Below are 9812 nucleotides of genomic sequence, written 5' to 3' on the forward strand. Positions count from 1 at the left end.
ATGCACAGCCATTGGAAAGAAAATGCAGGACAATATGAAGAATATAGTACAATAATGAAATTCGTTAAAGCAACTGAATTAGAAAAAAAGCAGATTTTAGCAGTTTTTTGTTTGAATTTAGCAGTTTTTTTGTTTGTTTGTTTCCAATCTGCCCATTAGTGCTTCATGCTCCAGTCCGGTTGGTGGCGGTAGTACACCAAAAGTTGGCTTGCCAACCGCCATAAAACACCAATTAATAGAAGTCTGCTTTTATGTCAATCGCAACGCATGGCTTTAGTCTGAAGTCAGTGTGTCGCGGTTTTTTGCAGCCTGTTAGTATGGAGTCCAGATTATCACCTTTTAAAGAGACAATAGAATGTATGATAAAAAAATGGATGCTCAGATGAGTACATATCAAATTTTTTACAGTTTGAGTGTGGAATGTCAAAGGGTGCTTCAAAGGGGAGCATACGTCGATTTTGTGCTGAACATGGCATCCGGAGAGAGCGTTTTCAAGATTCACAGCTCGAGGTGGAAGTTGCAAAAGCAATTACCGAGGTCAGTTAAATTTAAAGTAATAAAAGATGTCAGAACGTCGTGAAGTCAATTTTGATTATTTTCCCCCACAACAGACTGGGCCAACATATGGCAGAAAAATGATGACTGGATACTTGGCCTCCAAAGGTGTCAAAGCATCCGAAGGCCGCGTGGGAGATATGCTGCGAAAAATCAATCAGCCATATCATATGGCTCGATATCATGTAAGTATTTTAAAAGAAGTTATTGATTATATGCTGTTAAATTTATTAAGTGTTTGTATTTTATTCAACCACGTTAGTGTCATTTGTGCCGTGTCAGGACTGCAGTTCTAGGACCATATTTAGGACCTCTTTTTTTCTTGTGACAGTGTGCTTCTACACATCAGACAAACAGATGCAAAGAATTGACCCAAAGAAAATATATTTTTTAATTATCTTTACAGCTTATTTTTTAAGTGTGAGAGTGACAATTTTGAACTTCAATGTCAGAATCAGAAAGCGTTTTATAGCTATAAAGAAAGCATACAGACATGCATATAATAGACAAACATGTAATAATTAAAAAAAAAAGAAATATAACTTTAATAATAAGGAGACTAGACAATACATATAAAAATAATAATAGCTATGTGGAATAAAAAAATATAGAGGAAAAAACAAATTATGACACCGTGAATGTGCTTTTTAAAGATAAATATTGTTGAGAGGTTTTGTGAGGATGAACAGTCATGAGATGTGTTATGTATTGTTCAGGTGGGGGGAATATATTGGTACAAATTAGGTTAACTATTTCATTGTGTTTACCAAAGGGGATGTTTAGGGTTAGGTTAAGACAATACATCAATAAATTAAATTGTTCCTGAAAAATAAGAAGACAAATACAAAATCGAATGAGTAGCCTAAGTGCTCATAGAAGTGTCTTAAAATGGCAGCCTCCGGTATTACAGAGTGTACCCTACTCATTTATTTTGGGATTTGGAAAAAAACTGTATATGATCATCTTGGTGACATTTGTTGAATTTTTATTTAAAATGACCAACAAGTTCATAATATTTTCTGAAATATAAGTTTTAATTATGTAAAATATCTGTGTGTCATTTTTAAAACAAAGAAAGGGAACGGGGAGAGTTGTGGTCCACTCTTGAAGTAAATCAGGCTTTTTGAGTTGCATATATATACAGGGTGGGCCATTTATATGGATACACCTTAATAAAATGGGAATGGTTGGTGATATTAACGTCCTGTTTGTGGCACATTAGTATATGTGAGGGGGCAAACTTTTCAAGATGGGTGGTGACTATGGTGGCCATTTGAAGTCGGCCATCTTGGATCCAACTTTTGTTTTTTCAATAAGAATAGGGTCATGTGACACCTCAGACTTAATGGGAATTTCTCAAGAAAAACAATGGTTTTGAACCAGAAGCAGCGGCAGAAGCGCCTGACCTGGGCTACAGAGAAGCAGCACTGGACTGTTGCTCAGTGGTCCAAAGTACTTTTTTCGGATGAAAGCAAATTTTGCATGTCATTCGGAAATCAAGGTGTCAGAGTCTGGAGGAAGACTGGGGAGAGGGAAATGCCAAAATGCCTGAAGTCCAGTGTCAAGTACCCACAGTCCGTGATGGTCTGGGGTGCCATGTCAGCTGCTGGTGTTGGTCCACTGTGTTTTATCAAGGGCAGGGTCAATGCAGCTAGCTATCAGGAGATTTTGGAGCACTTCATGCTTCCATCTGCTGAAAAGCTTAATGGAGATGAAGATTTCATTTTTCAGCACGACCTGGCACCTGCTCACAGTACCAAAACCACTGGTAAATGGTTTACTGACCATGGTATTACTGTGCTCAATTGGCCTGCCAACTCTCCTGACCTGAACCCCATAGAGAATCTGTGGGATATTGTGAAGAGAAAGTTGAGAGACGCAAGACCCAACACTCTGGATGAGCTTAAGGCCGCTATCGAAGCATCCTGGGCCTCCATAACACCTCAGCAGTGCCACAGGCTGATTGCCTCCATGCCACGCCCCATTGAAGCAGTCATTTCTGCAAAAGGATTCCCGACCAAGTATTGAGTGCATAACTGAACATAATTATTTGAAGGTTTACTTTTTTGTATTAAAAACACTTTTCTTTTATTGGTCGGATGAAATATGCTAATTGTTTGAGATTTGAGAATTTTGGGTTTTCATGAGCTGTATGCCAAAATCATCAATATTAAAACAATAAAAGGCTAGAACCACTTTCAAATGTGTGTAATGAATCTAAAATATATGAAAGTCTAATGTTTATCAGTACATTACAGAAAATAATGAACTTTATCACAATATGCTAATTTTTTGAAAAGGACCTGTGTGTGTGTGTGTGTGTGTGTGTGTGTGTGTGTGTGTGTGTGTGTGTGTGTGTGTGTGTGTGTGTGCGTGTGCGTAATATTTATTCTTTGATTTTTTTTTTTATACAGGGATCTCGGAACTTCAATCCAATACCGTATTCTGCAGAATACATGGGTCACAAGTTACACATCGACCAAAATGAGAAGATGGTAATGTTTGGAGTGACCCATGTAGCAGCTGTGGATGGATATTCCAAAAAGATTGTTGGACATTCCACTATGCCAGTGAAAAACAACCTGGCAATATATCAAAATGTGTACAGGTAACTTGACATTTTTGATCTTGATGTTTTAGTAGTACTTCATTTGTGTAGTTCCAAATTAATTCCAAACATCTATTTATTTTAGTTGTTAACAGGGACATTGGACATTAAAGGAACACTCCACTTTTTTTGGAAATAGTCTCATTCTCCAACTCCCCCCGAGTTAATAAGTTGAGTTTTACCATTTTGAAATTCATTCAGCCGTTCTCATGTCCTGTCAATATCACTTTTAGAATAGCTTAGCATAGATCCATTTGAATCCTATTAGACCTAGCATCTTGTTAAAAAATGACCAATGAGTTTCCATATTTGTACTATTCAAAACTTGACTCTTCCGCAGTTATATTGTGTACTAAGACCGGCGGAAAATGTAAAGATGAGATTATCTAGGCTGATAAGATTAGGAACTACACTCCCATTCCGGCGTAATAGTCAAGGAAGTTAGCTGCCGTAATATGGACGCAGCAGGTGCAGTAATATAATGCAGTGTCTGAAATTAGTTCCCAGCTGGGTAACTTTCAATGAGGAACGCACCCTGTGCATGCAGTTGGTCACGTTGTGCTGCGATGTGCTGCGTGGTATTACTGCGCCTGCTTCGGCCATATTACGGCAGCAAACTTCCTTGACTATTACGCCGGAATGGGAGTGTAGTTCCTAATCTTATCGGCCTAGAAAACCGCAGCTTTACATTTTCTGCTGGTATTAGTACACGATATAACTACAGAAGAGTCAAGTTTTAAATAGGACAAATATCAAAACTCGTTGGTCATTTTTGAACGCGATGCTATTGGTCTAATAGGATTCAATGATCTATGCTAAGCTATGCTAAAAGTGATATCGCCAGAACAGGAGAACGGCTGAATGGTTTTCAAAACGGTAAAACTCAACTTATTAACTCGAGGGGGAGTTGGAGAATGAGCCTATTTCCAAAAAAAGTGGAGTGTTCCTTTAAGACTTTTCTGTGAATGCACCACCAGAATTAGTCAAAGGCTATTTTATCTGTAGTCCCTGGACAGAATGTTACAAGTCACCCTAAAAGGAAATTTAAGGTTAAAATGCATATTGGAACATATTTGTTATGTATTGAAAACAAATACAAAACACAACCCAAATAATCTATCAATAGAATCAATAAAAAATGAAAATGAATTCAAACAATAGTTAGGCAGCTAGCAGAATTCAATGTTGACAAAGCAGAGTACTAATTAACCATTTCATTACCTAAACTATAAATAATTCATGTGGATGTATCTCTTGTATCTATGCAAAAAGGTGAATAATCCTAACACCAACCACCAAGGGTATGAGTGATTAGGCTACATGTTTGGATGCAAACACATTTTGTTGTTTTATTCAACAAGCATTACCTATTTATCAGGTATGTTTTCTCAGAAATTCCACCTCTTGTTTTCTACCTTCATTTAACAAATAAAATAAGCCTATACTTGAAATCTGAAATTTGTTACTGCATTGTTATAGTAATTTTGTAATAAATCTTTGAGACGTACATGGTTTAATAGATATAACAGTAATTGCATTAATTTTAATGTAAAAATGGTAAATGTAATTATATTGATAGTTTTCTACATAGTATATGTAATGTTTATTTAACATGGAAAATGTCAACATTAAGTGTAACTGATGTTAAATGACTGTCTCATTTCAGAACACTGCTATATTCATACATTCATGTTTTGCAAAATTATAGAGGTGACAATAACTTGACTGTCTAAACAGCAGTTTTTATATTCAGTGTTTTTATCTAACCTGTACATTTTGTGTCCTGCAGAAGTGCACTGATTGAATATGGTATGTGGGACCAGGTCAGGGTGGATCATGGCAAGGAGTTTTATTTAACACTTTTTATTCAAGAGAAAGTTGCACACCTCAGAAACAACACAGAGAGGCAGCCATATTGCCAAACACCGTCAACAAATGTGAGTCTTAATATATTCATTAAACATTGTAGGGCCACTGTTAAGATGTTTTATTTTAAGTAGTAATTAGTATTGTTGTGTCCAGTCTTGCTCTTGGAGTGCCACTTTCCTGCAGAATTTAAGGTCAACCCCTAAATAAACAAACCTGAACAACTGAATGTAGTGAAACCATACTACTATGATCAGGATCACTAGAATCTGATATGAGGATTGGAATACTTTACTGACCTTAGTTTAAGCAAAATTAACTAAACTTTATTCAGCTTATTTCAGCAAAATTGAAATGCTACATTTTCAGTGGCTAAGTTCTGTTAAAAGTGACATCGGATGCCCATTTCACACAAGTTGTCATGTTTCTTTAGGGTATTTCTGAAATGACTAACTTTTTTTTTTTTTTTTTTGGTTAAAATTCCTCAGCGGTCATCATGAAGGCACCAGGTTTTGTTGCATGTCCTTTTAGATGCCAATGAGTCACTGCTCACTCCACCCATATCTTCTGTGGGTTGTGTTGAGATGAGACACGCGTCACGTGAAGTGCTGCCTGGGCAACCGTTCAACGTAGTGTATCACTTGGCGAAATAAAGTAGCAGGAAGCTCAGAAAAGATACCCCCTAAGAAATTCGGCAGTTAAGCAGAATGCAGAAAAAAAAACAGAAAGGCATCTTCGTTAGCCACTTTGCTGTCGGTTTACAAAAAGGGGTCAGAAGAGGGTGGACTTCATATTTTGCTCTGAGTCAAATCATATTCAAATAACTAGGTAGTTACATCAAAACCGGCACCAAATTGAAACAGGACAGTTTATATGCATGTATAACATGTTTTCTTTTCAGCTTTTCTGAGCTGGCAGAAACCTAACTAAATGCAAAATAAACTATTCAAAATTTCATCCAATGTCACCTTTAACAGACACTTTTCTTTTTTTTAAAATCTGAAATCATCAGAATGTAGCCAAAGAATAAATTGTGAGAAACATGAATGATCCTTCACAAATATATCATTCCAAGGAGGTTTTTTGGAGCTGGTGAGAGGGAAATGTACAGGAAATTGGCCCGCAAAGAACAGGATTGGATACCTCAAGAGGTGCATGGATTTTTATGTTTTATGTAAGTCTTTGAAACTATGTAATTATGCAAACACTAACCAGTTTACACTTGGTACTTGGTAGAAACTGCCTCGCCATGCTCCTTAAAATACTGAACCCCCTACACAATCTCTGAATGACTGTCTGTGCTGTAAAACCTTTAAACTTTAAGCATTTTCATTTTTTTCCTTTGCAAACAAGGTTTTGTCAGTCCAACACTATAGTTTGTCAATACACTTTCCTGCCAATTTTTTCTTTTTATTTATTAAACAGAATCATATTGTTGAAAGAATATGGCCAGAAGTCAACAACAGAGTAAACTACCCACTGAAAGGGGCACTCATCCAGTTAGTCGATCAGGAGGAGCTTGATATGCAGGATAACCTCACACAATACTGTGTATCTACTCTGACGTGTCAAGTTGCTCAAATTGGACTCGAACGAGTTGTGCGCTCCTGGAATGCACACCGTATTCCAGGTAAATCTGAAGCTGTAGTGTTACAATACTTTGCATCAGTGTTACGGCTGTGGTTTGCTTGTCTGTGTGTTTGTACAGGGATTTGTCGCCAACAATGCAATGATTGGTGGGTCTGTTTCATGTTACTAATTAGTATTAATAAATTATTAATAAATCTAAATGATTGAATATTTTCTGTATAAGATGTGAATTTTTTTAATGTATATAACTTTTCTAGTAATGTAGTATTTAAGTAAGAAACACAGCCAAAGTCTTTCAAATTAATTGAATTGAGGCAGATTTGTTATACCTTATGGGGAAAAAAAGAAAATCATGTGTTTGTTATACTCATCATCTGTAAGTGGTGTAGCTATTAGATAGCTGTATAGCAGTATATATTTAGTGCTATGTACTCCTTAGTTACTGAGCAGTGTATTTAGACAAACATTTGTAAACCCTTTATTGCTGTGTATTTTTTTTTTCCTGCATTGTGGCAGATTTATAGAAAACCTTTTTTTCTCTATATTTTTGCCTATTTTTGACCATAACCAACACAAGTGTGACTTTATGACCATTTGGCTTTTTTGAATAAAGTCATAAAAGTCACAGTTTTGTACTATTCCTATGATGTAGCATTTTTTATTTATTTTTTTTGGTCTAAAACTGTCCTAAGATGGTGAGCTCATTCCAATGTTTGTCGTCTCTGCTTGAAAGAGCTCTAAATTCCTTCTCTCGACAGATCCCCAACACATTATTGTGTTTTGGGGTCTAAAGATTGGTTTTCCTTACTTGCTTTATAGCCTATGATATATTTTCCACTCAAGAGCTTATGTTATTGTTTTGTTTGTTCTTTTTGCCTTGGGTGGTACTGAAGTTATTAATCCTTAATATTCTAGTATTGTTGCTATTATTAATTAATTTTTTTCCCCTCATTCTTTAAAAAATTTCTTGAAGTTGGTGTAGTTGGTAATCTGTCTGCACTCTGCAGGGGTTGGAGTCCTGTAATACCTTCGTTTCATGTCACATCAGAATGGGGCGTGACAAGTAGCTAGAATTAAACCCAGCTTCTTGACCTTGATCGTTTGTTGAGAGGTTTTTGTCTGCTGTGCTACTTCACAACAGGAAATGTAGGTTCCACCTGATACTCTAAATTTTATTAATTCTTAATTTTCTTTGTAGGGAATGGAGTTCCTAATCATCTGGCCCATGGTGGGTGCCCGAAGAAAGTCTCTCATGATGTTCTGCCAGATGCAGTGGATGCAGCAAACTGTTATGACAGAGAAGTTGGTTCATTGACACGGGAGTCATCATTTGGCAGGAATCCTTTTTCATGTCTTGAAGATCAGGAAGCAGCTCAGAGGGAATTTTCGCTGCACTATCCAAACATTTGTTTGTTATTTGAAAGTGCTGTTAATCTCGAGCCTGACCATTTCAAACATGCCGTCAGAAAGCTAATTGACATCGTAAGAAGTCATACCTAAGTTCCTAATTGTAGCCATTACCAATCTGCTAAAATGTAATGTTTCAGCTCCAGTGTTTACTTTAAAATGTTGAGCATTTTGTTTGTTGATGACTTAATAAATGACTAAGTAAACTTGTAGAATTTATTGGCATATGTGGATCATAAACTCTTGAGATATTTGACATTTAATAACATTGTGTCCTGTAAGGTTATACAGTTTATGTACATCTATAGGGTGGCCAAAGTACAGTTAAAAAAACAGACACATTAACCCACAGTAGATTTCTGTTGTATCAAACACTTTCAAATTATTGAGGTAGTCTACTAGAGGTAGTACCAGCATAGGACACCATAACTAAGAGTAATTTATTTAAATTTGTGTGTTGCACATTTACTGAGTGAATGTTATTTTTGTTTTTACAGCTGTTCTTATATTGAATAGTTCACTATTTTGCAATTTAAACCTTTTCAGACCTTTTTAAACTCTTTGTAAATTGTTCAGTAATTTACTAATGAAATAGGGTTAATTAACAAATGATCAGTGCATGTAACAAAGATTGTGAAATTAACTAATTAGGCTATTTTATAGCATTAGGGACGAGTTTCGTCTGTACTTGACAAAATAGTGGTAATGTAAAAAAACTTTTCCAACTGTAGTCTACATAGTATATCTATTAGTTGCATGTTCCTTTAAGGGTACCTTTTTTCAGAAGACCGACGTCAGTGTTCCACTAATCACGTTGACAGCCATAACTAATTGACAGATCACCTAAAGCGAGTAACCCCAGAGTGCACTCTGGACGATGGGGCGGGGCGACACTTTTGGGCGGAGCGACACGTGTCGCCCCGCCCCTATTTTTCTGTTCCCGCCTTTGCCATTTTCCTCCGACCCCCCAGGGGGTAGTTTGTGATGAACGGCACGACGGCAGCAACAGTATGCAGTAACGAACGAACGATACTCCACGTTGATTGCGATTCCAACTGGTGAGGAAAAATGGTTGTGTAGATTTATATAAATATATTTAAAAATGTAACATGATGTTCGAGAATCAAATCTGGAATAATTGCTTAAGCATATCCCAGTGTCTTTCAGATGATATAATTAAACTGTTCTTTGTTTGTTTTTTTCCTTCTTAGAATTTGACCGATATAAAGTTGGTTCGTCGTTTGACGTTGGATGTTTGACGGATATTCAGCCGCGAAAAACGTCAATAGATCCTTAGTGGATGAGTTTAACTGTATACAAGTTAGCTTATTTGTAAAATATTGAAACTCAGACCTTGACACAGCTGACAGTTTAATTGTTTTAATCTGTGTCAATGCCTTGCAACGCGTATAAGCTCTAGCAGTGACGCGCTGGCCATTGGGCCGAGGAGGGACCGTCTGCAAAGTATGTGCTGCTGGAGTATAATTTGGAAAACGGCAAACGTTTGCGTACCGGATTCGTACAGTTTTTTTTAACGAGAAGTTTGGTATCAAGATCTTTTAATACGTACAAACACATAAAGTTAATTCGCAAAGTAAATAAAATATTTTTAAAAAGTACTAGTACTAGTTCAAATCGAGACGTTGAACTCCGTGGACTTCCGTAGACTCCTTGATAGAGTTCTTGCCTCCCATGCTGCACAGATCGCCTGTTCGAGTCCTGCTTACAGCAGGTTCGGAAAGTATCTTACCATTTAAAAAAGCAATGCTAAATATTCTGAATGCAT

General features: G+C 36.6%; 1 pseudogene; it reads left to right on the forward strand.

Annotated features, from left to right (window-relative positions):
- The first annotated feature begins 317 nt into the window (after nucleotides 1-317).
- On the forward strand, nucleotides 318-8119 carry LOC141320436 (uncharacterized; annotated as a pseudogene).
- The last annotated feature ends 1693 nt before the right edge of the window (nucleotides 8120-9812 follow it).

The sequence above is a fragment of the Garra rufa genome, chromosome 1, assembly GCF_049309525.1.
Source record: "Garra rufa chromosome 1, GarRuf1.0, whole genome shotgun sequence".
Lineage (NCBI taxonomy): Eukaryota > Metazoa > Chordata > Actinopteri > Cypriniformes > Cyprinidae > Garra > Garra rufa.